General features: G+C 34.1%; 35 non-coding genes across 35 annotated transcripts; all 35 read left to right on the forward strand.

Annotated features, from left to right (window-relative positions):
• Nucleotides 1-7: 7 nt before the first annotated feature.
• On the forward strand, nt 8-119 carry trnal-caa (transfer RNA leucine (anticodon CAA)). Its single transcript has 2 exons — nt 8-45; nt 74-119. It is a non-coding gene; the product is annotated as a tRNA-Leu (tRNA).
• A 1712-nt stretch (nt 120-1831) lies between these two features.
• Nucleotides 1832-1943, forward strand: trnal-caa (transfer RNA leucine (anticodon CAA)). The gene is made up of 2 exons: nt 1832-1869; nt 1898-1943. It is a non-coding gene; the product is annotated as a tRNA-Leu (tRNA).
• A 1263-nt stretch (nt 1944-3206) lies between these two features.
• On the forward strand, nt 3207-3318 carry trnal-caa (transfer RNA leucine (anticodon CAA)). Its single transcript has 2 exons — nt 3207-3244; nt 3273-3318. It is a non-coding gene; the product is annotated as a tRNA-Leu (tRNA).
• A 350-nt stretch (nt 3319-3668) lies between these two features.
• Nucleotides 3669-3779, forward strand: trnal-caa (transfer RNA leucine (anticodon CAA)). The gene is made up of 2 exons: nt 3669-3706; nt 3734-3779. It is a non-coding gene; the product is annotated as a tRNA-Leu (tRNA).
• A 350-nt stretch (nt 3780-4129) lies between these two features.
• Nucleotides 4130-4241, forward strand: trnal-caa (transfer RNA leucine (anticodon CAA)). Its single transcript has 2 exons — nt 4130-4167; nt 4196-4241. It is a non-coding gene; the product is annotated as a tRNA-Leu (tRNA).
• A 350-nt stretch (nt 4242-4591) lies between these two features.
• trnal-caa (transfer RNA leucine (anticodon CAA)) lies at nt 4592-4703 on the forward strand. Its single transcript has 2 exons — nt 4592-4629; nt 4658-4703. It is a non-coding gene; the product is annotated as a tRNA-Leu (tRNA).
• A 349-nt stretch (nt 4704-5052) lies between these two features.
• On the forward strand, nt 5053-5163 carry trnal-caa (transfer RNA leucine (anticodon CAA)). The gene is made up of 2 exons: nt 5053-5090; nt 5118-5163. It is a non-coding gene; the product is annotated as a tRNA-Leu (tRNA).
• A 350-nt stretch (nt 5164-5513) lies between these two features.
• On the forward strand, nt 5514-5625 carry trnal-caa (transfer RNA leucine (anticodon CAA)). The gene is made up of 2 exons: nt 5514-5551; nt 5580-5625. It is a non-coding gene; the product is annotated as a tRNA-Leu (tRNA).
• An 803-nt stretch (nt 5626-6428) lies between these two features.
• Nucleotides 6429-6540, forward strand: trnal-caa (transfer RNA leucine (anticodon CAA)). Its single transcript has 2 exons — nt 6429-6466; nt 6495-6540. It is a non-coding gene; the product is annotated as a tRNA-Leu (tRNA).
• A 350-nt stretch (nt 6541-6890) lies between these two features.
• Nucleotides 6891-7002, forward strand: trnal-caa (transfer RNA leucine (anticodon CAA)). Its single transcript has 2 exons — nt 6891-6928; nt 6957-7002. It is a non-coding gene; the product is annotated as a tRNA-Leu (tRNA).
• Nucleotides 7003-7342: 340 nt separating this feature from the next.
• Nucleotides 7343-7454, forward strand: trnal-caa (transfer RNA leucine (anticodon CAA)). The gene is made up of 2 exons: nt 7343-7380; nt 7409-7454. It is a non-coding gene; the product is annotated as a tRNA-Leu (tRNA).
• Nucleotides 7455-8267: 813 nt separating this feature from the next.
• trnal-caa (transfer RNA leucine (anticodon CAA)) lies at nt 8268-8477 on the forward strand. Its single transcript has 2 exons — nt 8268-8305; nt 8432-8477. It is a non-coding gene; the product is annotated as a tRNA-Leu (tRNA).
• Nucleotides 8478-8827: 350 nt separating this feature from the next.
• Nucleotides 8828-8939, forward strand: trnal-caa (transfer RNA leucine (anticodon CAA)). Its single transcript has 2 exons — nt 8828-8865; nt 8894-8939. It is a non-coding gene; the product is annotated as a tRNA-Leu (tRNA).
• Nucleotides 8940-9279: 340 nt separating this feature from the next.
• On the forward strand, nt 9280-9391 carry trnal-caa (transfer RNA leucine (anticodon CAA)). The gene is made up of 2 exons: nt 9280-9317; nt 9346-9391. It is a non-coding gene; the product is annotated as a tRNA-Leu (tRNA).
• Nucleotides 9392-10193: 802 nt separating this feature from the next.
• Nucleotides 10194-10305, forward strand: trnal-caa (transfer RNA leucine (anticodon CAA)). Its single transcript has 2 exons — nt 10194-10231; nt 10260-10305. It is a non-coding gene; the product is annotated as a tRNA-Leu (tRNA).
• An 802-nt stretch (nt 10306-11107) lies between these two features.
• On the forward strand, nt 11108-11218 carry trnal-caa (transfer RNA leucine (anticodon CAA)). Its single transcript has 2 exons — nt 11108-11145; nt 11173-11218. It is a non-coding gene; the product is annotated as a tRNA-Leu (tRNA).
• A 350-nt stretch (nt 11219-11568) lies between these two features.
• trnal-caa (transfer RNA leucine (anticodon CAA)) lies at nt 11569-11679 on the forward strand. Its single transcript has 2 exons — nt 11569-11606; nt 11634-11679. It is a non-coding gene; the product is annotated as a tRNA-Leu (tRNA).
• Nucleotides 11680-12482: 803 nt separating this feature from the next.
• On the forward strand, nt 12483-12594 carry trnal-caa (transfer RNA leucine (anticodon CAA)). The gene is made up of 2 exons: nt 12483-12520; nt 12549-12594. It is a non-coding gene; the product is annotated as a tRNA-Leu (tRNA).
• Nucleotides 12595-12944: 350 nt separating this feature from the next.
• On the forward strand, nt 12945-13056 carry trnal-caa (transfer RNA leucine (anticodon CAA)). The gene is made up of 2 exons: nt 12945-12982; nt 13011-13056. It is a non-coding gene; the product is annotated as a tRNA-Leu (tRNA).
• Nucleotides 13057-13396: 340 nt separating this feature from the next.
• Nucleotides 13397-13508, forward strand: trnal-caa (transfer RNA leucine (anticodon CAA)). The gene is made up of 2 exons: nt 13397-13434; nt 13463-13508. It is a non-coding gene; the product is annotated as a tRNA-Leu (tRNA).
• An 802-nt stretch (nt 13509-14310) lies between these two features.
• trnal-caa (transfer RNA leucine (anticodon CAA)) lies at nt 14311-14421 on the forward strand. Its single transcript has 2 exons — nt 14311-14348; nt 14376-14421. It is a non-coding gene; the product is annotated as a tRNA-Leu (tRNA).
• Nucleotides 14422-15224: 803 nt separating this feature from the next.
• trnal-caa (transfer RNA leucine (anticodon CAA)) lies at nt 15225-15336 on the forward strand. Its single transcript has 2 exons — nt 15225-15262; nt 15291-15336. It is a non-coding gene; the product is annotated as a tRNA-Leu (tRNA).
• Nucleotides 15337-16138: 802 nt separating this feature from the next.
• Nucleotides 16139-16249, forward strand: trnal-caa (transfer RNA leucine (anticodon CAA)). The gene is made up of 2 exons: nt 16139-16176; nt 16204-16249. It is a non-coding gene; the product is annotated as a tRNA-Leu (tRNA).
• Nucleotides 16250-16599: 350 nt separating this feature from the next.
• Nucleotides 16600-16710, forward strand: trnal-caa (transfer RNA leucine (anticodon CAA)). The gene is made up of 2 exons: nt 16600-16637; nt 16665-16710. It is a non-coding gene; the product is annotated as a tRNA-Leu (tRNA).
• Nucleotides 16711-17059: 349 nt separating this feature from the next.
• trnal-caa (transfer RNA leucine (anticodon CAA)) lies at nt 17060-17170 on the forward strand. Its single transcript has 2 exons — nt 17060-17097; nt 17125-17170. It is a non-coding gene; the product is annotated as a tRNA-Leu (tRNA).
• A 350-nt stretch (nt 17171-17520) lies between these two features.
• On the forward strand, nt 17521-17632 carry trnal-caa (transfer RNA leucine (anticodon CAA)). The gene is made up of 2 exons: nt 17521-17558; nt 17587-17632. It is a non-coding gene; the product is annotated as a tRNA-Leu (tRNA).
• An 807-nt stretch (nt 17633-18439) lies between these two features.
• trnal-caa (transfer RNA leucine (anticodon CAA)) lies at nt 18440-18551 on the forward strand. Its single transcript has 2 exons — nt 18440-18477; nt 18506-18551. It is a non-coding gene; the product is annotated as a tRNA-Leu (tRNA).
• Nucleotides 18552-18901: 350 nt separating this feature from the next.
• trnal-caa (transfer RNA leucine (anticodon CAA)) lies at nt 18902-19013 on the forward strand. Its single transcript has 2 exons — nt 18902-18939; nt 18968-19013. It is a non-coding gene; the product is annotated as a tRNA-Leu (tRNA).
• A 792-nt stretch (nt 19014-19805) lies between these two features.
• trnal-caa (transfer RNA leucine (anticodon CAA)) lies at nt 19806-19916 on the forward strand. The gene is made up of 2 exons: nt 19806-19843; nt 19871-19916. It is a non-coding gene; the product is annotated as a tRNA-Leu (tRNA).
• Nucleotides 19917-20266: 350 nt separating this feature from the next.
• trnal-caa (transfer RNA leucine (anticodon CAA)) lies at nt 20267-20377 on the forward strand. Its single transcript has 2 exons — nt 20267-20304; nt 20332-20377. It is a non-coding gene; the product is annotated as a tRNA-Leu (tRNA).
• A 349-nt stretch (nt 20378-20726) lies between these two features.
• Nucleotides 20727-20837, forward strand: trnal-caa (transfer RNA leucine (anticodon CAA)). Its single transcript has 2 exons — nt 20727-20764; nt 20792-20837. It is a non-coding gene; the product is annotated as a tRNA-Leu (tRNA).
• Nucleotides 20838-21187: 350 nt separating this feature from the next.
• trnal-caa (transfer RNA leucine (anticodon CAA)) lies at nt 21188-21299 on the forward strand. Its single transcript has 2 exons — nt 21188-21225; nt 21254-21299. It is a non-coding gene; the product is annotated as a tRNA-Leu (tRNA).
• A 345-nt stretch (nt 21300-21644) lies between these two features.
• Nucleotides 21645-21756, forward strand: trnal-caa (transfer RNA leucine (anticodon CAA)). The gene is made up of 2 exons: nt 21645-21682; nt 21711-21756. It is a non-coding gene; the product is annotated as a tRNA-Leu (tRNA).
• Nucleotides 21757-22106: 350 nt separating this feature from the next.
• On the forward strand, nt 22107-22218 carry trnal-caa (transfer RNA leucine (anticodon CAA)). Its single transcript has 2 exons — nt 22107-22144; nt 22173-22218. It is a non-coding gene; the product is annotated as a tRNA-Leu (tRNA).
• A 794-nt stretch (nt 22219-23012) lies between these two features.
• trnal-caa (transfer RNA leucine (anticodon CAA)) lies at nt 23013-23124 on the forward strand. The gene is made up of 2 exons: nt 23013-23050; nt 23079-23124. It is a non-coding gene; the product is annotated as a tRNA-Leu (tRNA).
• The last annotated feature ends 519 nt before the right edge of the window (nt 23125-23643 follow it).

The following is a 23643-nucleotide window of genomic DNA, read 5'->3' on the forward strand; positions in this document are numbered from 1 at the left end:
TATAAGTGTCAGGATGGCCGAGTGGTCTAAGGCGCCAGACTCAAGGTGAGAATCTTTCCTAGTTACAGGGGTATTCTGGTCTCTGATTGGAGGCGAGGGTTCAATTCCCTCTTCTGACACAGCTTTTGCCTTAAAAAAGAGTAGCTCTTTGTCAAAACCGAAAAACTCTCCAAATGGTGAAAGGAAAACACATGAACAGTGATTAATAGTTTGATAGATGTCATAGTTTGAGAACAGAAAACACATGAAACGGGAATAATAGTTCAATATATGTCAACATATGCCTAGTTTAGAATTCAATAAGTTACTCAAATTCCATTGAAAAATGTTTTTTACTATATCTTTCATTAGCTTTTAACATTTTTTGTTTCTTTTTCTTTGTATCTTAAGATCTGCATGTAACCATCAGACATATCAGATGTTATGTTACATAACCGTGAAAAAATATGAATTTTAAGGTTTTGTAGTTGTCAGGATGGCCGAGTGGTCTAAGGCGCCAGACTCAAGGTGAGAATCCTTCCTAGTTACAGGGGTATTCTGGTCTCCGATTGGAGGCGAGGATTCAAATCCCTCTTCAGACACAGCTTTTGCCTTAAAAAAGAGTAGCTCTTTGTCAAAACCGAAAACAGGAAAACACATGAACAGTGATTAATAGTTTGATAGATGTCATAGTTTGAGAACAGAAAACACATGAAACGGGAATAATAGTTCAATACATGTCAACATATGCCTAGTTTAGAATTCAATAAGTTACTCAAATTCCATTGAAAAATGTTTTTTACTATATCTTTCATTAGCTTTTAAAATGTTTTGTTTATTTTTCTTTGTATCTTATTATCTATATGTTTCCATCAGACATATCAGATGTTATGTTACATAATCGTCAAAAAATATGAATTTTAAGGATTTATAAGTGTCAGGATGGCCGAGTGGTCTAAGGCGCCAGACTCAAGGTGAGAATCTTTCCTAGTTACAGGGGTATTCTGGTCTCCGATTGGAGGCGAGCGTTCAAATCCCTCTTCTGACACAGCTTTTGCCTTAAAAAAGAGTAGCTCTTTGTCAAAACCGAAAAATTCTCCAAATGGTGAAAGGAAAACACATGAACAGTGATTAATAGTTTGATAGATGTCATAGTTTGAGAACAGAAAACACATGAAACGGGAATAATAGTTCAATATATGTCAACATATGCCTAGTTTAGAATTCAATAAGTTACTCAAATTCCATTGAAAAATGTTTTTTACTATATCTTTCATTAGCTTTTAACATTTTTTGTTTCTTTTTCTTTGTATCTTATTAGATCTGCATGTAACCATCAGACATATCAGACATTATGTTACAGAATCATGAAAAAATATGAATTTTGAGGATTTATGAGTGTCAGGATGGCCGAGTGGTCTAAGGCGCCAGACTCAAGGTGAGAATCCTTCCTAGTTACAGGGGTATTCTGGTCTCCGATTGGAGGCGAGGATTCAAATCCCTCTTCAGACACAGCTTTTGCCTTAAAAAAGAGTAGCTCTTTGTCAAAACCGAAAATGGAAACAGGAAAACACATGAACAGTGATTAATAGTTTGATAGATGTCATAGTTTGAGAACAGAAAACACATGAAACGGGAATAATAGTGCAATACATATCATCATATGCCTAGCTTAGAATTCAATGAGTTACTCAAATTCCATTGAAAAATGTTTTTTACTATATCTTTCATTAGCTTTTAACATTTTTTGTTTATTTTTCTTTGTATCTTAAGATCTGCATGTAACCATCAGACATATCAGATGTTATGTTACATAATCGTGAAAAAATATGAATTTTAACGTTTTATAGTTGTCAGGATGGCCGAGTGGTCTAAGGCGCCAGACTCAAGGTGAGAATCCTTCCTAGTTACAGGGGTATTCTGGTCTCCGATTGGAGGCGAGGGTTCAAATCCCTCTTCTGACACAGCTTTTGCCTTAAAAAAGAGTAGCTCTTTGTCAAAACCGAAAAATTCTCCAAATGGTGAAAGGAAAACACATGAACAGTGATTAATAGTTTGATAGATGTCATAGTTTGAGAACAGAAAACACATGAAACGGGAATAATAGTTCAATACATATCATCATATGCCTAGTTTAGAATTCAATAAGTTACTCAAATTCCATTGAAAAATGTTTTTTACTATATCTTTCATTAGCTTTTAACATTTTTTGTTTCTTTTTCTTTGTATCTTATTATCTACATGTTTCCATCAGACATATCAGACATTATGTTACAGAATCATGAAAAAATATGAATTTTGAGGATTTATGAGTGTCAGGATGGCCGAGTGGTCTAAGGCGCCAGACTCAAGGTGAGAATCTTTCCTAGTTACAGGGGTATTCTGGTCTCCGATTGGAGGCGAGCGTTCAAATCCCTCTTCTGACACAGCTTTTGCCTTAAAAAAGAGTAGCTCTTTGTCAAAACCGAAAAATTCTCCAAATGGTGAAAGGAAAACACATGAACAGTGTTTAATAGTTTGATAGATGTCATAGTTTGAGAACAGAAAACACATGAAACGGGAATAATAGTTCAATACATGTCAACATATGCCTAGTTTAGAATTCAATAAGTTACTCAAATTCCATTGAAAAATGTTTTTTACTATATCTTTCATTAGCTTTTAACATTTTTTGTTTCTTTTTCTTTGTATCTTAAGATCTGCATGTAACCATCAGACATATCAGATGTTATGTTACATAACCGTGAAAAAATATGAATTTTAAGGTTTTGTAGTTGTCAGGATGGCCGAGTGGTCTAAGGCGCCAGACTCAAGGTGAGAATCCTTCCTAGTTACAGGGGTATTCTGGTCTCCGATTGGAGGCGAGGATTCAAATCCCTCTTCAGACACAGTTTTTGCCTTAAAAAAGAGTAGCTCTTTGTCAAAACCGAAAATGGAAACAGGAAAACACATGAACAGTGATTAATAGTTTGATAGATGTCATAGTTTGAGAACAGAAAACACATGAAACGGGAATAATAGTGCAATACATATCATCATATGCCTAGTTTAGAATTCAATAAGTTACTCAAAGTCCATTGAAAAATGTTTTTTGCTAAATCTTTCATTAACTTTTAACATTTTTTGTTTATTTTTCTTTGTATCTTAAGATCTACATGTAACCATCAGACATATCAGATGTTATGTTACATAATCGTGAAAAAATATGAATTTTAACTTTTATACTTGTCAGGATGGCCGAGTGGTCTAAGGCGCCAGACTCAAGGTGAGAATCCTTCCTAGTTACAGGGGTATTCTGGTCTCCGATTGGAGGCGAGGGTTCAAATCCCTCTTCTGACACAGCTTTTGCCTTAAAAAAGAGTAGCTCTTTGTCAAAACCGAAAAATTCTCCAAATGGTGAAAGGAAAACACATGAACAGTGATTAATAGTTTGATAGATGTCATAGTTTGAGAACAGAAAACACATGAAACGGGAATAATAGTTCAATACATATCATCATATGCCTAGTTTAGAATTCAATAAGTTACTCAAATTCCATTGAAAAATGTTTTTTACTATATCTTTCATTAGCTTTTAACATTTTTTGTTTATTTTTCTTTGTATCTCATTATCTATATGTTTCCATCAGACATATCAGACATTATGTTACAGAATCACGAAAAAATATTAATTTTAAGGATTTATTAGTGTCAGGATGGCCGAGTGGTCTAAGGCGCCAGACTCAAGGTGAGAATCCTTCTAGTTACAGGGGTATTCTGGTCTCCGATTGGAGGCGAGGGTTCAAGTCCCTCTTCTGACACAGCTTTTGCCTTAAAAAAGAGTAGCTCTTTGTCAAAACCGAAAAATTCTCCAAATGGTGAAAGGAAAACACATGAACAGTGATTAATAGTTTGATAGATGTCATAGTTTGAGAACAGAAAACACATGAAACGGGAATAATAGTTCAATATATGTCAACATATGCCTAGTTTAGAATTCAATAAGTTACTCAAATTCCATTGAAAAATGTTTTTTACTATATCTTTCATTAGCTTTTAACATTTTTTGTTTATTTTTCTTTGTATCTCATTATCTATATGTTTCCATCAGACATATCAGATGTTATGTTACATAATCGTCAAAAAATATGAATTTTAAGGATTTATAAGTGTCAGGATGGCCGAGTGGTCTAAGGCGCCAGACTCAAGGTGAGAATCCTTCCTAGTTACAGGGGTATTCTGGTCTCCGATTGGAGGCGAGGGTTCAAATCCCTCTTCTGACACAGCTTTTGCCTTAAAAAAGAGTAGCTCTTTGTCAAAACCGAAAAATTCTCCAAATGGTGAAAGGAAAACACATGAACAGTGATTAATAGTTTGATAGATGTCATAGTTTGAGAACAGAAAACACATGAAACGGGAATAATAGTTCAATATATGTCAACATATGCCTAGTTTAGAATTCAATAAGTTACTCAAATTCCATTGAAAAATGTTTTTTACTATATCTTTCATTAGCTTTTAACATTTTTTGTTTCTTTTTCTTTGTATCTTAAGATCTGCATGTAACCATCAGACATATCAGACATTATGTTACAGAATCATGAAAAAATATGAATTTTGAGGATTTATGAGTGTCAGGATGGCCGAGTGGTCTAAGGCGCCAGACTCAAGGTGAGAATCTTTCCTAGTTACAGGGGTATTCTGGTCTCTGATTGGAGGCGAGGGTTCAAATCCCTCTTCTGACACAGCTTTTGCCTTAAAAAAGAGTAGCTCTTTGTCAAAACCGAAAAATTCTCCAAATGGTGAAAGGAAAACACATGAACAGTGATTAATAGTTTGATAGATGTCATAGTTTGAGAACAGAAAACACATGAAACGGGAATAATAGTTCAATATATGTCAACATATGCCTAGTTTAGAATTCAATAAGTTACTCAAATTCCATTGAAAATGTTTTTTACTATATCTTTCATTAGCTTTTAACATTTTTTGTTTCTTTTTCTTTGTATCTTATTATCTACATGTTTCCATCAGACATATCAGACATTATGTTACAGAATCATGAAAAAATATGAATTTTGAGGATTTATGAGTGTCAGGATGGCCGAGTGGTCTAAGGCGCCAGACTCAAGGTGAGAATCCTTCTAGTTACAGGGGTATTCTGGTCTCCGATTGGAGGCGAGGGTTCAAATCCCTCTTCTGACACAGCTTTTGCCTTAAAAAAGAGTAGCTCTTTGTCAAAACCGAAAAATTCTCCAAATGGTGAAAGGAAAACACATGAACAGTGATTAATAGTTTGATAGATGTCATAGTTTGAGAACAGAAAACACATGAAACGGGAATAATAGTTCAATATATGTCAACATATGCCTAGTTTAGAATTCAATAAGTTACTCAAATTCCATTGAAAAATGTTTTTTACTATATCTTTCATTAGCTTTTAACATTTTTTGTTTCTTTTTCTTTGTATCTTAAGATCTGCATGTAACCATCAGACATATCAGATGTTATGTTACATAATTGTGAAAAAATATGAATTTTAAGGTTCTGTAGTTGTCAGGATGGCCGAGTGGTCTAAGGCGCCAGACTCAAGGTGAGAATCCTTCCTAGTTACAGGGGTATTCTGGTCTCCGATTGGAGGCGAGGGTTCAAATCCCTCTTCTGGCACAGCTTTATTCTTAAAAAAGAGTAGCTCTTTGTCAAAACCGAAAATGGAAACAGGAAAACACATGAACAGTGATTAATAGTTTGATAGATGTCATAGTTTGAGAACAGAAAACACATGAAACGGGAATAATAGTTCAATACATATCATCATATGCCTAGTTTAGAATTCAATAAGTTACTCAAATTCCATTGAAAAATGTTTTTTACTATATCTTTCATTAGCTTTTAACATTTTTTGTTTATTTTTCTTTGTATCTTATTATCTATATGTTTCCATCAGACATATCAGACATTATGTTACAGAATCACGAAAAAATATTAATTTTAAGGATTTATTAGTGTCAGGATGGCCGAGTGGTCTAAGGCGCCAGACTCAAGGTGAGAATCCTTCCTAGTTACAGGGGTATTCTGGTCTCCGTATGGAGGCGAGGGTTCAAATCCGTCTTCTGACACAGCTTTTGCCTTAAAAAAGAGTAGCTCTTTGTCAAAACCGAAAAATTCTCCAAATGGTGAAAGGAAAACACATGAACAGTGATTAATAGTTTGATAGATGTCATAGTTTGAGAACAGAAAACACATGAAACGGGAATAATAGTTCAATACATATCATCATATGCCTAGTTTAGAATTCAATAAGTTACTCAAATTCCATTGAAAAATGTTTTTTACTATATCTTTCATTAGCTTTTAACATTTTTTGTTTCTTTTTCTTTGTATCTTAAGATCTGCACGTAACCATCAGACATATCAGATGTTGTGTTACATAATTGTGAAAAAATATGAATTTTAAGGTTTTTGTAGTTGTCAGGATGGCCGAGTGGTCTAAGGCGCCAGACTCAAAGTGAGAATCCTTCCTAGTTACAGGGGTATTCTGGTCTCCGATTGGAGGCGAGGGTTCAAATCCCTCTTCTGACACAGCTTTTGCCTTAAAAAAGAGTAGCTCTTTGTCAAAACCGAAAAATTCTCCAAATGGTGAAAGGAAAACACATGAACAGTGATTAATAGTTTGATAGATGTCATAGTTTGAGAACAGAAAACACATGAAACGGGAATAATAGTTCAATACATATCATCATATGCCTAGTTTAGAATTCAATAAGTTACTCAAATTCCATTGAAAAATGTTTTTTACTATATCTTTCATTAGCTTTTAACATTTTTTGTTTCTTTTTCTTTGTATCTTAAGATCTGCATGTAACCATCAGACATATCAGATGTTATGTTACATAATTGTGAAAAAATATGAATTTTAAGGTTCTGTAGTTGTCAGGATGGCCGAGTGGTCTAAGGCGCCAGACTCAAGGTGAGAATTCTTCCTAGTTACAGGGGTATTCTGGTCTCCGATTGGAGGCGAGGGTTCAAATCCCTCTTCTGGCACAGCTTTATTCTTAAAAAAGAGTAGCTCTTTGTCAAAACCGAAAATGGAAACAGGAAAGCACATGAACAGTGATTAATAGTTTGATAGATGTCATAGTTTGAGAACAGAAAACACATGAAACGGGAATAATAGTTCAATACATATCATCATATGCCTAGTTTAGAATTCAATAAGTTACTCAAATTCCATTGAAAAATGTTTTTTACTATATCTTTCATTAGCTTTTAACATTTTTTGTTTATTTTTCTTTGTATCTTATTATCTATATGTTTCCATCAGACATATCAGACATTATGTTACAGAATCACGAAAAAATATTAATTTTAAGGATTTATTAGTGTCAGGATGGCCGAGTGGTCTAAGGCGCCAGACTCAAGGTGAGAATCCTTCCTAGTTACAGGGGTATTCTGGTCTCCGATTGGAGGCGAGGGTTCAAATCCCTCTTCTGACACAGCTTTTGCCTTAAAAAAGAGTAGCTCTTTGTCAAAACCGAAAAATTCTCCAAATGGTGAAAGGAAAACACATGAACAGTGATTAATAGTTTGATAGATGTCATAGTTTGAGAACAGAAAACACATGAAACGGGAATAATAGTTCAATATATGTCAACATATGCCTAGTTTAGAATTCAATAAGTTACTCAAATTCCATTGAAAAATGTTTTTTACTATATCTTTCATTAGCTTTTAACATTTTTTGTTTCTTTTTCTTTGTATCTTAAGATCTGCATGTAACCATCAGACATATCAGATGTTATGTTACATAATTGTGAAAAAATATGAATTTTAAGGTTTTGTAGTTGTCAGGATGGCCGAGTGGTCTAAGGCGCCAGACTCAAGGTGAGAATCCTTCCTAGTTACAGGGGTATTCTGGTCTCCGATTGGAGGCGAGGGTTCAAATCCATCTTCTGACACAGCTTTTGCCTTAAAAAAAGAGTAGCTCTTTGTCAAAACCGAAAAATTCTCCAAATGGTGAAAGGAAAACACATGAACAGTGATTAATAGTTTGATAGATGTCATAGTTTGAGAACAGAAAACACATGAAACGGGAATAATAGTTCAATACATATCATCATATGCCTAGTTTAGAATTCAATAAGTTACTCAAATTCCATTGAAAAATGTTTTTTACTATATCTTTCATTAGCTTTTAACATTTTTTGTTTCTTTTTCTTTGTATCTTAAGATCTGCATGTAACCATCAGACATATCAGATGTTATGTTACATAATTGTGAAAAAATATGAATTTTAAGGTTCTGTAGTTGTCAGGATGGCCGAGTGGTCTAAGGCGCCAGACTCAAGGTGAGAATTCTTCCTAGTTACAGGGGTATTCTGGTCTCAGATTGGAGGCGAGGGTTCAAATCCCTCTTCTGGCACAGCTTTATTCTTAAAAAAGAGTAGGTGAGAATCCTTCTAGTTACAGGGGTATTCTGGTCTCCGATTGGAGGCGAGGGTTCAAATCCCTCTTCTGACACAGCTTTTGCCTTAAAAAAGAGTAGCTCTTTGTCAAAACCGAAAAATTCTCCAAATGGTGAAAGGAAAACACATGAACAGTGATTAATAGTTTGATAGATGTCATAGTTTGAGAACAGAAAACACATGAAACGGGAATAATAGTTCAATATATGTCAACATATGCCTAGTTTAGAATTCAATAAGTTACTCAAATTCCATTGAAAAATGTTTTTTACTATATCTTTCATTAGCTTTTAACATTTTTTGTTTCTTTTTCTTTGTATCTTAAGATCTGCATGTAACCATCAGACATATCAGATGTTATGTTACATAATTGTGAAAAAATATGAATTTTAAGGTTCTGTAGTTGTCAGGATGGCCGAGTGGTCTAAGGCGCCAGACTCAAGGTGAGAATTCTTCCTAGTTACAGGGGTATTCTGGTCTCCGATTGGAGGCGAGGGTTCAAATCCCTCTTCTGGCACAGCTTTATTCTTAAAAAAGAGTAGCTCTTTGTCAAAACCGAAAATGGAAACAGGAAAACACATGAACAGTGATTAATAGTTTGATAGATGTCATAGTTTGAGAACAGAAAACACATGAAACTGGAATAATAGTTCAATACATATCATCATATGCCTAGTTTAGAATTCAATAAGTTACTCAAATTCCATTGAAAAATGTTTTTTACTATATCTTTCATTAGCTTTTAACATTTTTTGTTTATTTTTCTTTGTATCTTATTATCTATATGTTTCCATCAGACATATCAGACATTATGTTACAGAATCACGAAAAAATATTAATTTTAAGGATTTATTAGTGTCAGGATGGCCGAGTGGTCGAAGGCGCCAGACTCAAGGTGAGAATCTTTCCTAGTTACAGGGGTATTCTGGTCTCCGATTGGAGGCGAGGGTTCAAATCCCTCTTCTGACACAGCTTTTGCCTTAAAAAAGAGTAGCTCTTTGTCAAAACCGAAAAATTCTCCAAATGGTGAAAGGAAAACACATGAACAGTGTTTAATAGTTTGATAGATGTCATAGTTTGAGAACAGAAAACACATGAAACGGGAATAATAGTTCAATACATGTCAACATATGCCTAGTTTAGAATTCAATAAGTTACTCAAATTCCATTGAAAAATGTTTTTTACTATATCTTTCATTAGCTTTTAACATTTTTTGTTTCTTTTTCTTTGTATCTTAAGATCTGCATGTAACCATCAGACATATCAGATGTTATGTTACATAACCGTGAAAAAATATGAATTTTAAGGTTTTGTAGTTGTCAGGTTGTCCGAGTGGTCTAAGGCGCCAGACTCAAGGTGAGAATCCTTCCTAGTTACACGGGTATTCTGGTCTCCGATTGGAGGCGAGGATTCAAATCCCTCTTCAGACACAGCTTTTGCCTTAAAAAAGAGTAGCTCTTTGTCAAAACCGAAAATGGAAACAGGAAAACACATGAACAGTGATTAATAGTTTGATAGATGTCATAGTTTGAGAACAGAAAACACATGAAACGGGAATAATAGTGCAATACATATCATCATATGCCTAGTTTAGAATTCAATAAGTTACTCAAATTCCATTGAAAAATTTTTTTTACTATATCTTTCATTAGCTTTTAATTTGTTTTGTTTCTTTTTCTTTGTATCTTATTATCTACATGTTTCCATCAGACATATCAGACATTATGTTACAGAATCATGAAAAAATATGAATTTTGAGGATTTATGAGTGTCAGGATGGCCGAGTGGTCGAAGGCGCCAGACTCAAGGTGAGAATCTTTCCTAGTTACAGGGGTATTCTGGTCTCCGATTGGAGGCGAGGGTTCAAATCCCTCTTCTGACACAGCTTTTGCCTTAAAAAAGAGTAGCTCTTTGTCAAAACCGAAAAATTCTCCAAATGGTGAAAGGAAAACACATGAACAGTGTTTAATAGTTTGATAGATGTCATAGTTTGAGAACAGAAAACACATGAAACGGGAATAATAGTTCAATACATGTCAACATATGCCTAGTTTAGAATTCAATAAGTTACTCAAATTCCATTGAAAAATGTTTTTTACTATATCTTTCATTAGCTTTTAACATTTTTTGTTTCTTTTTCTTTGTATCTTAAGATCTGCATGTAACCATCAGACATATCAGATGTTATGTTACATAACCGTGAAAAAATATGAATTTTAAGGTTTTGTAGTTGTCAGGATGGCCGAGTGGTCTAAGGCGCCAGACTCAAGGTGAGAATCCATCCTAGTTACAGGGGTATTCTGGTCTCCGATTGGAGGCGAGGATTCAAATCCCTCTTCAGACACAGCTTTTGCCTTAAAAAAGAGTAGCTCTTTGTCAAAACCGAAAATGGAAACAGGAAAACACATGAACAGTGATTAATAGTTTGATAGATGTCATAGTTTGAGAACAGAAAACACATGAAACGGGAATAATAGTGCAATACATATCATCATATGCCTAGTTTAGAATTCAATAAGTTACTCAAATTCCATTGAAAAATGTTTTTTACTATATCTTTCATTAGCTTTTAACATTTTTTGTTTATTTTTCTTTGTATCTTAAGATCTACATGTAACCATCAGACATATCAGATGTTATGTTACATAATCGTGAAAAAATATGAATTTTAACGTTTTTTACTTGTCAGGATGGCCGAGTGGTCTAAGGCGCCAGACTCAAGGTGAGAATCCTTCTAGTTACAGGGGTATTCTGGTCTCCGATTGGAGGCGAGGGTTCAAATCCCTCTTCTGACACAGCTTTTGCCTTAAAAAAGAGTAGCTCTTTGTCAAAACCGAAAAATTCTCCAAATGGTGAAAGGAAAACACATGAACAGTGATTAATAGTTTGATAGATGTCATAGTTTGAGAACAGAAAACACATGAAACGGGAATAATAGTTCAATACATATCATCATATGCCTAGTTTAGAATTCAATAAGTTACTCAAATTCCATTGAAAAATGTTTTTTACTATATCTTTCATTAGCTTTTAACATTTTTTGTTTATTTTTCTTTGTATCTCATTATCTATATGTTTCCATCAGACATATCAGACATTATGTTACAGAATCACGAAAAAATATTAATTTTAAGGATTTATTAGTGTCAGGATGGCCGAGTGGTCTAAGGCGCCAGACTCAAGGTGAGAATCCTTCTAGTTACAGGGGAATTCTGGTCTCCGATTGGAGGCGAGGGTTCAAATCCCTCTTCTGACACAGCTTTTGCCTTAAAAAAGAGTAGCTCTTTGTCAAAACCGAAAAATTCTCCAAATGGTGAAAGGAAAACACATGAACAGTGATTAATAGTTTGATAGATGTCATAGTTTGAGAACAGAAAACACATGAAACGGGAATAATAGTTCAATATATGTCAACATATGCCTAGTTTAGAATTCAATAAGTTACTCAAATTCCAATGAAAAATGTTTTTTACTATATCTTTCATTAGCTTTTAACATTTTTTGTTTCTTTTTCTTTGTATCTTAAGATCTGCATGTAACCATCAGACATATCAGATGTTATGTTACATAATTGTGAAAAAATATGAATTTTAAGGTTTTGTAGTTGTCAGGATGGCCGAGTGGTCTAAGGCGCCAGACTCAAGGTGAGAATCCTTCCTAGTTACAGGGGTATTCTGGTCTCCGATTGGAGGCGAGGGTTCAAATCCATCTTCTGACACAGCTTTTGCCTTAAAAAAAGAGTAGCTCTTTGTCAAAACCGTAAATGGAAACAGGAAAACACATGAACAGTGATTAATAGTTTGATAGATGTCGTAGTTTGAGAACAGAAAACACATGAAACGGGAATAATAGTTCAATACATATCATCATATGCCTAGTTTAGAATTCAATAAGTTACTCAAATTCCATTGAAAAATGTTTTTTACTATATCTTTCATTAGCTTTTAACATTTTTTGTTTATTTTTCTTTGTATCTTATTATCCATATGTTTCCATCAGACATATCAGACATTATGTTACAGAATCATTAAAAAATATGAATTTTAAGGATTTATTATTGTCAGGATGGCCGAGTGGTCTAAGGCGCCAGACTCAAGGTGAGAATCCTTCCTAGTTACAGGGGTATTCTGGTCTCCGATTGGAGGCGAGGGTTCAAATCCCTCTTCTGACACAGCTTTTGCCTTAAAAAAGAGTAGCTCTTTGTCAAATCCGAAAAATTCTCCAAATGGTGAAAGGAAAACACATGAACAGTGATTAATAGTTTGATAGATGTCATAGTTTGAGAACAGAAAACACATGAAACGGGAATAATAGTTCAATATATGTCAACATATGCCTAGTTCAGAATTCAATAAGTTACTGAAATTCCATTGAAAAATGTTTTTTACTATACCTTTCATTAGCTTTTAACATTTTTTGTTTCTTTTTCTTTGTATCTTAAGATCTGCATGTAACCATCAGACATATCAGATGTTATGTTACATAATTGTGAAAAAATATGAATTTTAAGGTTTTGTAGTTGTCAGGATGGCCGAGTGGTCTAAGGCGCCAGACTCAAGGTGAGAATCCTTCCTAGTTACAGGGGTATTCTGGTCTCCGATTGGAGGCGAGGGTTCAAATCCCTCTTCTGGCACAACTTTTTTCTTAAAAAAGAGTAGCTCTTTGTCAAAACCGAAAATGGAAACAGGAAAACACATGAACAGTGATTAATAGTTTGATAGATGTCATAGTTTGAGAACAGAAAACACATGAAACGGGAATAATAGTTCAATACATATCATCATATGCCTAGTTTAGAATTCAATAAGTTACTCAAATTCCATTGAAAAATGTTTTTTACTATATCTTTCATTAGCTTTTAATTTGTTTTGTTTCTTTTTCTTTGTATCTTATTATCTACATGTTTCCATCAGACATATCAGACATTATGTTACAGAATCATGAAAAAATATGAATTTTGAGGATTTATGAGTGTCAGGATGGCCGAGTGGTCGAAGGCGCCAGACTCAAGGTGAGAATCTTTCCTAGTTACAGGGGTATTCTGGTCTCCGATTGGAGGCGAGGGTTCAAATCCCTCTTCTGACACAGCTTTTGCCTTAAAAAAGAGTAGGTCTTTGTCAAAACCGAAAAATTCTCCAAATGGTGAAAGGAAAACACATGAACAGTGTTTAATAGTTTGATAGATGTCATAGTTTGAGAACAGAAAACACATGAAACGGGAATAATAGTTCAATACATGTCAACATATGCCTAGTTTAGAATTCAATAAGTTACTCAAATTCCATTGAAAAATGTTTTTTACTATATCTTTCATTAGCTTTTAACATTTTTTGTTTCTTTTTCTTTGTATCTTAAGATCTGCATGTAACCATCAGACATATCAGATGTTATGTTACATAACCGTGAAAAAATATGAATTTTAAGGTTTTGTAGTTGTCAGGATGGCCGAGTGGTCTAAGGCGCCAGACTCAAGGTGAGAATCCATCCTAGTTACAGGGGTATTCTGGTCTCCGATTGGAGGCGAGGATTCAAATCCCTCTTCAGACACAGCTTTTGCCTTAAAAAAGAGTAGCTCTTTGTCAAAACCGAAAATGGAAACAGGAAAACACATGAACAGTGATTAATAGTTTGATAGATGTCATAGTTTGAGAACAGAAAACACATGAAACGGGAATAATAGTGCAATACATATCATCATATGCCTAGTTTAGAATTCAATAAGTTACTCAAATTCCATTGAAAAATGTTTTTTACTATATCTTTCATTAGCTTTTAACATTTTTTGTTTATTTTTCTTTGTATCTCATTATCTATATGTTTCCATCAGACATATCAGACATTATGTTACAGAATCACGAAAAAATATTAATTTTAAGGATTTATTAGTGTCAGGATGGCCGAGTGGTCTAAGGCGCCAGACTCAAGGTGAGAATCCTTCTAGTTACAGGGGAATTCTGGTCTCCGATTGGAGGCGAGGGTTCAAATCCCTCTTCTGACACAGCTTTTGCCTTAAAAAAGAGTAGCTCTTTGTCAAAACCGAAAAATTCTCCAAATGGTGAAAGGAAAACACATGAACAGTGATTAATAGTTTGATAGATGTCATAGTTTGAGAACAGAAAACACATGAAACGGGAATAATAGTTCAATATATGTCAACATATGCCTAGTTTAGAATTCAATAAGTTACTCAAATTCCAATGAAAAATGTTTTTTACTATATCTTTCATTAGCTTTTAACATTTTTTGTTTCTTTTTCTTTGTATCTTAAGATCTGCATGTAACCATCAGACATATCAGATGTTATGTTACATAATTGTGAAAAAATATGAATTTTAAGGTTTTGTAGTTGTCAGGATGGCCGAGTGGTCTAAGGCGCCAGACTCAAGGTGAGAATCCTTCCTAGTTACAGGGGTATTCTGGTCTCCGATTGGAGGCGAGGGTTCAAATCCATCTTCTGACACAGCTTTTGCCTTAAAAAAAGAGTAGCTCTTTGTCAAAACCGTAAATGGAAACAGGAAAACACATGAACAGTGATTAATAGTTTGATAGATGTCGTAGTTTGAGAACAGAAAACACATGAAACGGGAATAATAGTTCAATACATATCATCATATGCCTAGTTTAGAATTCAATAAGTTACTCAAATTCCATTGAAAAATGTTTTTTACTATATCTTTCATTAGCTTTTAACATTTTTTGTTTATTTTTCTTTGTATCTTATTATCCATATGTTTCCATCAGACATATCAGACATTATGTTACAGAATCATGAAAAAATATGAATTTTGAGGATTTATGAGTGTCAGGATGGCCGAGTGGTCGAAGGCGCCAGACTCAAGGTGAGAATCTTTCCTAGTTACAGGGGTATTCTGGTCTCCGATTGGAGGCGAGGGTTCAAATCCCTCTTCTGACACAGCTTTTGCCTTAAAAAAGAGTAGGTCTTTGTCAAAACCGAAAAATTCTCCAAATGGTGAAAGGAAAACACATGAACAGTGTTTAATAGTTTGATAGATGTCATAGTTTGAGAACAGAAAACACATGAAACGGGAATAATAGTTCAATACATGTCAACATATGCCTAGTTTAGAATTCAATAAGTTACTCAAATTCCATTGAAAAATGTTTTTTACTATATCTTTCATTAGCTTTTAACATTTTTTGTTTCTTTTTCTTTGTATCTTAAGATCTGCATGTAACCATCAGACATATCAGATGTTATGTTACATAACCGTGAAAAAATATGAATTTTAAGGTTTTGTAGTTGTCAGGATGGCCGAGTGGTCTAAGGCGCCAGACTCAAGGTGAGAATCCATCCTAGTTACAGGGGTATTCTGGTCTCCGATTGGAGGCGAGGATTCAAATCCCTCTTCAGACACAGCTTTTGCCTTAAAAAAGAGTAGCTCTTTGTCAAAACCGAAAATGGAAACAGGAAAACACATGAACAGTGATTAATAGTTTGATAGATGTCATAGTTTGAGAACAGAAAACACATGAAACGGGAATAATAGTGCAATACATATCATCATATGCCTAGTTTAGAATTCAATAAGTTACTCAAATTCCATTGAAACATTTTTTTTACTATATCTTTCATTAGCTTTTAACATTTTTTGTTTATTTTTCTTTGTATCTTAAGATCTACATGTAACCATCAGACATATCAGATGTTATGTTACATAATCGTGAAAAAATATGAATTTTAACGTTTTATACTTGTCAGGATGGCCGAGTGGTCTAAGGCGCCAGACTCAAGGTGAGAATCCTTCTAGTTACAGGGGTATTCTGGTCTCCGATTGGAGGCGAGGGTTCAAATCCCTCTTCTGACACAGCTTTTGCCTTAAAAAAGAGTAGCTCTTTGTCAAAACCGAAAAATTCTCCAAATGGTGAAAGGAAAACACATGAACAGTGATTAATAGTTTGATAGATGTCATAGTTTGAGAACAGAAAACACATGAAACGGGAATAATAGTTCAATACATATCATCATATGCCTAGTTTAGAATTCAATAAGTTACTCAAATTCCATTGAAAAATGTTTTTTACTATATCTTTCATTAGCTTTTAACATTTTTTGTTTATTTTTCTTTGTATCTCATTATCTATATGTTTCCATCAGACATATCAGACATTATGTTACAGAATCACGAAAAAATATTAATTTTAAGGATTTATTAGTGTCAGGATGGCCGAGTGGTCTAAGGCGCCAGACTCAAGGTGAGAATCCTTCTAGTTACAGGGGTATTCTGGTCTCCGATTGGAGGCGAGGGTTCAAATCCCTCTTCTGACACAGCTTTTGCCTTAAAAAAGAGTAGCTCTTTGTCAAAACCGAAAAATTCTCCAAATGGTGAAAGGAAAACACATGAACAGTGATTAATAGTTTGATAGATGTCATAGTTTGAGAACAGAAAACACATGAAACGGGAATAATAGTTCAATATATGTCAACATATGCCTAGTTTAGAATTCAATAAGTTACTCAAATTCCATTGAAAATGTTTTTTACTATATCTTTCATTAGCTTTTAACATTTTTTGTTTATTTTTCTTTGTATCTTATTATCTACATGTTTCCATCAGACATATCAGACATTATGTTACAGAATCATGAAAAAATATGAATTTTGAGGATTTATGAGTGTCAGGATGGCCGAGTGGTCTAAGGCGCCAGACTCAAGGTGAGAATCCTTCTAGTTACAGGGGTATTCTGGTCTCCGATTGGAGGCGAGGGTTCAAATCCCTCTTCTGACACAGCTTTTGCCTTAAAAAAGAGTAGCTCTTTGTCAAAACCGAAAAATTCTCCAAATGGTGAAAGGAAAACACATGAACAGTGATTAATAGTTTGATAGATGTCATAGTTTGAGAACAGAAAACACATGAAACGGGAATAATAGTTCAATATATGTCAACATATGCCTAGTTTAGAATTCAATAAGTTACTCAAATTCCATTGAAAAATGTTTTTTACTATATCTTTCATTAGCTTTTAACATTTTTTGTTTCTTTTTCTTTGTATCTTAAGATCTGCATGTAACCATCAGACATATCAGATGTTATGTTACATAATTGTGAAAAAATATGAATTTTAAGGTTCTGTAGTTGTCAGGATGGCCGAGTGGTCTAAGGCGCCAGACTCAAGGTGAGAATTCTTCCTAGTTACAGGGGTATTCTGGTCTCCGATTGGAGGCGAGGGTTCAAATCCCTCTTCTGGCACAGCTTTATTCTTAAAAAAGAGTAGATCTTTGTCAAAACCGAAAATGGAAACAGGAAAACACATGAACAGTGATTAATAGTTTGATAGATGTCATAGTTTGAGAACAGAAAACACATGAAACGGGAATAATAGTTCAATACATATCATCATATGCCTAGTTTAGAATTCAATAAGTTACTCAAATTCCATTGAAAAATGTTTTTTACTATATCTTTCATTAGCTTTTAACATTTTTTGTTTATTTTTCTTTGTATCTTATTATCTATATGTTTCCATCAGACATATCAGACATTATGTTACAGAATCACGAAAAAATATTAATTTTAAGGATTTATTAGTGTCAGGATGGCCGAGTGGTCTAAGGCGCCAGACTCAAGGTGAGAATCCTTCCTAGTTACAGGGGTATTCTGGTCTCCGTATGGAGGCGAGGGTTCAAATCCGTCTTCTGACACAGCTTTTGCCTTAAAAAAGAGTAGCTCTTTGTCAAAACCGAAAAATTCTCCAAATGGTGAAAGGAAAACACATGAACAGTGATTAATAGTTTGATAGATGTCATAGTTTGAGAACAGAAAACACATGAAACGGGAATAATAGTTCATTCAATACATATCATCATATGCCTAGTTTAGAATTCAATAAGTTACTCAAATTCCATTGAAAAATGTTTTTTACTATATCTTTCATTAGCTTTTAACATTTTTTGTTTCTTTTTCTTTGTATCTTAAGATCTGCACGTAACCATCAGACATATCAGATGTTGTGTTACATAATTCTGAAAAAATATGAATTTTAAGGTTTTTGTAGTTGTCAGGATGGCCGAGTGGTCTAAGGCGCCAGACTCAAGGTGAGAATCCTTCCTAGTTACAGGGGTATTCTGGTCTCCGATTGGAGGCGAGGGTTCAAATCCCTCTTCTGACACAGCTTTTGCCTTAAAAAAGAGTAGCTCTTTGTCAAAACCGAAAAATTCTCCAAATGGTGAAAGGAAAACACATGAACAGTGATTAATAGTTTGATAGATGTCATAGTTTGAGAACAGAAAACACATGAAACGGGAATAATAGTTCAATACATATCATCATATGCCTAGTTTAGAATTCAATAAGTTACTCAAATTCCATTGAAAAATGTTTTTTACTATATCTTTCATTAGCTTTTAACATTTTTTGTTTCTTTTTCTTTGTATCTTAAGATCTGCATGTAACCATCAGACATATCAGATGTTATGTTACATAATTGTGAAAAAATATGAATTTTAAGGTTCTGTAGTTGTCAGGATGGCCGAGTGGTCTAAGGCGCCAGACTCAAGGTGAGAATTCTTCCTAGTTACAGGGGTATTCTGGTCTCCGATTGGAGGCGAGGGTTCAAATCCCTCTTCTGGCACAGCTTTTTTCTTAAAAAAGAGTAGCTCTTTGTCAAAACCGAAAATGGAAACAGGAAAACACATGAACAGTGGTTAATAGTTTGATAGATGTCATAGTTTGAGAACAGAAAACACATGAAACGGGAATAATAGTTCAATACATGTCAACATATGCCTAGTTTAGAATTCAATAAGTTACTCAAATTCCATTGAAAAATGTTTTTTACTATATCTTTCATTAGCTTTTAACATTTTTTGTTTCTTTTTCTTTGTATCTTAAGATCTGCATGTAACCATCAGACATATCAGATGTTATGTTACATAACCGTGAAAAAATATGAATTTTAAGGTTTTGTAGTTGTCAGGATGGCCGAGTGGTCTAAGGCGCCAGACTCAAGGTGAGAATCCATCCTAGTTACAGGGGTATTCTGGTCTCCGATTGGAGGCGAGGATTCAAATCCCTCTTCAGACACAGCTTTTGCCTTAAAAAAGAGTAGCTCTTTGTCAAAACCGAAAATGGAAACAGGAAAACACATGAACAGTGATTAATAGTTTGATAGATGTCATAGTTTGAGAACAGAAAACACATGAAACGGGAATAATAGTGCAATACATATCATCATATGCCTAGTTTAGAATTCAATAAGTTACTCAAATTCCATTGAAACATTTTTTTTACTATATCTTTCATTAGCTTTTAACATTTTTTGTTTATTTTTCTTTGTATCTTAAGATCTACATGTAACCATCAGACATATCAGATGTTATGTTACATAATCGTGAAAAAATATGAATTTTAACGTTTTATACTTGTCAGGATGGCCGAGTGGTCTAAGGCGCCAGACTCAAGGTGAGAATCCTTCTAGTTACAGGGGTATTCTGGTCTCCGATTGGAGGCGAGGGTTCAAATCCCTCTTCTGACACAGCTTTTGCCTTAAAAAAGAGTAGCTCTTTGTCAAAACCGAAAAATTCTCCAAATGGTGAAAGGAAAACACATGAACAGTGATTAATAGTTTGATAGATGTCATAGTTTGAGAACAGAAAACACATGAAACGGGAATAATAGTTCAATACATATCATCATATGCCTAGTTTAGAATTCAATAAGTTACTCAAATTCCATTGAAAAATGTTTTTTACTATATCTTTCATTAGCTTTTAACATTTTTTGTTTATTTTTCTTTGTATCTCATTATCTATATGTTTCCATCAGACATATCAGACATTATGTTACAGAATCACGAAAAAATATTAATTTTAAGGATTTATTAGTGTCAGGATGGCCGAGTGGTCTAAGGCGCCAGACTCAAGGTGAGAATCCTTCTAGTTACAGGGGTATTCTGGTCTCCGATTGGAGGCGAGGGTTCAAATCCCTCTTCTGACCCAGCTTTTGCCTTAAAAAAGAGTAGCTCTTTGTCAAAACCGAAAAATTCTCCAAATGGTGAAAGGAAAACACATGAACAGTGATTAATAGTTTGATAGATGTCATAGTTTGAGAACAGAAAACACATGAAACGGGAATAATAGTTCAATATATGTCAACATATGCCTAGTTTAGAATTCAATAAGTTACTCAAATTCCATTGAAAATGTTTTTTACTATATCTTTCATTAGCTTTTAACATTTTTTGTTTATTTTTCTTTGTATCTTATTATCTACATGTTTCCATCAGACATATCAGACATTATGTTACAGAATCATGAAAAAATATGAATTTTGAGGATTTATGAGTGTCAGGATGGCCGAGTGGTCTAAGGCGCCAGACTCAAGGTGAGAATCCTTCTAGTTACAGGGGTATTCTGGTCTCCGATTGGAGGCGAGGGTTCAAATCCCTCTTCTGACACAGCTTTTGCCTTAAAAAAGAGTAGCTCTTTGTCAAAACCGAAAAATTCTCCAAATGGTGAAAGGAAAACACATGAACAGTGATTAATAGTTTGATAGATGTCATAGTTTGAGAACAGAAAACACATGAAACGGGAATAATAGTTCAATATATGTCAACATATGCCTAGTTTAGAATTCAATAAGTTACTCAAATTCCATTGAAAAATGTTTTTTACTATATCTTTCATTAGCTTTTAACATTTTTTGTTTCTTTTTCTTTGTATCTTAAGATCTGCATGTAACCATCAGACATATCAGATGTTATGTTACATAATTGTGAAAAAATATGAATTTTAAGGTTCTGTAGTTGTCAGGATGGCCGAGTGGTCTAAGGCGCCAGACTCAAGGTGAGAATTCTTCCTAGTTACAGGGGTATTCTGGTCTCCGATTGGAGGCGAGGGTTCAAATCCCTCTTCTGGCACAGCTTTATTCTTAAAAAAGAGTAGATCTTTGTCAAAACCGAAAATGGAAACAGGAAAACACATGAACAGTGATTAATAGTTTGATAGATGTCATAGTTTGAGAACAGAAAACACATGAAACGGGAATAATAGTTCATTCAATACATATCATCATATGCCTAGTTTAGAATTCAATAAGTTACTCAAATTCCATTGAAAAATGTTTTTTACTATATCTTTCATTAGCTTTTAACATTTTTTGTTTCTTTTTCTTTGTATCTTAAGATCTGCACGTAACCATCAGACATATCAGATGTTGTGTTACATAATTCTGAAAAAATATGAATTTTAAGGTTTTTGTAGTTGTCAGGATGGCCGAGTGGTCTAAGGCGCCAGACTCAAGGTGAGAATCCTTCCTAGTTACAGGGGTATTCTGGTCTCCGATTGGAGGCGAGGGTTCAAATCCCTCTTCTGACACAGCTTTTGCCTTAAAAAAGAGTAGCTCTTTGTCAAAACCGAAAAATTCTCCAAATGGTGAAAGGAAAACACATGAACAGTGATTAATAGTTTGATAGATGTCATAGTTTGAGAACAGAAAACACATGAAACGGGAATAATAGTTCAATACATATCATCATATGCCTAGTTTAGAATTCAATAAGTTACTCAAATTCCATTGAAAAATGTTTTTTACTATATCTTTCATTAGCTTTTAACATTTTTTGTTTCTTTTTCTTTGTATCTTAAGATCTGCATGTAACCATCAGACATATCAGATGTTATGTTACATAATTGTGAAAAAATATGAATTTTAAGGTTCTGTAGTTGTCAGGATGGCCGAGTGGTCTAAGGCGCCAGACTCAAGGTGAGAATTCTTTCTAGTTACAGGGGTATTCTGGTCTCCGATTGGAGGCGAGGGTTCAAATCCCTCTTCTGGCACAGCTTTTTTCTTAAAAAAGAGTAGCTCTTTGTCAAAACCGAAAATGGAAACAGGAAAACACATGAACAGTGGTTAATAGTTTGATAGATGTCATAGTTTGAGAACAGAAAACACATGAAACGGGAATAATAGTTCAATACATATCATCATATGGCTAGTTTAGAATTCAATAAGTTACTCAAATTCCATTGAAAAATGTTTTTTACTATATCTTTCATTAGCTTTTAATTTGTTTTGTTTCTTTTTCTTTGTATCTTAAGATCTGCATGTAACCATCAGACATATCAGATGTTATGTTACATAATTGTGAAAAAATATGAATTTTAACATTTTGTTGTTGTCAGGATGGCCGAGTGGTCTAAGGCGCCAGACTCAAGGTGAGAATCCTTCCTAGTTACAGGGGTATTCTGGTCTCCGATTGGAGGCGAGGGTTCAAATCCATCTTCTGACACAGCTTTTGCCTTAAAAAAAAGAGTAGCTCTTTGTCAAAACCGTAAATGGAAACAGGAAAACACATGAACAGTGATTAATAGTTTGATAGATGTCGTAGTTTGAGAACAGAAAACACATGAAACGGGAATAATAGTTCAATACATATCATCATATGCCTAGTTTAGAATTCAATAAGTTACTCAAATTCCATTGAAAAATGTTTTTTACTATATCTTTCATTAGCTTTTAACATTTTTTGTTTATTTTTCTTTGTATCTTATTATCTATATGTTTCCATCAGACATATCAGACATTATGTTACAGAATCATTAAAAAATATGAATTTTAAGGATTTATTATTGTCAGGATGGCCGAGTGGTCTAAGGCGCCAGACTCAAGGTGAGAATCCTTCCTAGTTACAGGGGTATTCTGGTCTCCGATTGGAGGCGAGGGTTCAAATCCCTCTTCTGACACAGCTTTTGCCTTAAAAAAGAGTAGCTCTTTGTCAAAACCGAAAAATTCTCCAAATGGTGAAAGGAAAACACATGAACAGTGATTAATAGTTTGATAGATGTCATAGTTTGAGAACAGAAAACACATGAAACGGGAATAATAGTTCAATATATGTCAACATATGCCTAGTTCAGAATTCAATAAGTTACTGAAATTCCATTGAAAAATGTTTTTTACTATATCTTTCATTAGCTTTTAATTTGTTTTGTTTCTTTTTCTTTGTATCTTAAGATCTGCATGTAACCATCAGACATATCAGATGTTATGTTACATAATTGTGAAAAAATATGAATTTTAAGGTTTTGTAGTTGTCAGGATTGCCGAGTGGTCTAAGGCGCCAGACTCAAGGTGAGAATCCTTCCTAGTTACAGGGGTATTCTGGTCTCCGATTGGAGGCGAGGGTTCAAATCCCTCTTCTGGCACAACTTTTTTCTTAAAAAAGAGTAGCTCTTTGTCAAAACCGAAAATGGAAACAGGAA

This window comes from Oncorhynchus clarkii, unplaced genomic scaffold, assembly GCF_045791955.1.
Source record: "Oncorhynchus clarkii lewisi isolate Uvic-CL-2024 unplaced genomic scaffold, UVic_Ocla_1.0 unplaced_contig_12229_pilon_pilon, whole genome shotgun sequence".
In the NCBI taxonomy this organism is placed as follows: Eukaryota; Metazoa; Chordata; class Actinopteri; order Salmoniformes; family Salmonidae; genus Oncorhynchus; species Oncorhynchus clarkii.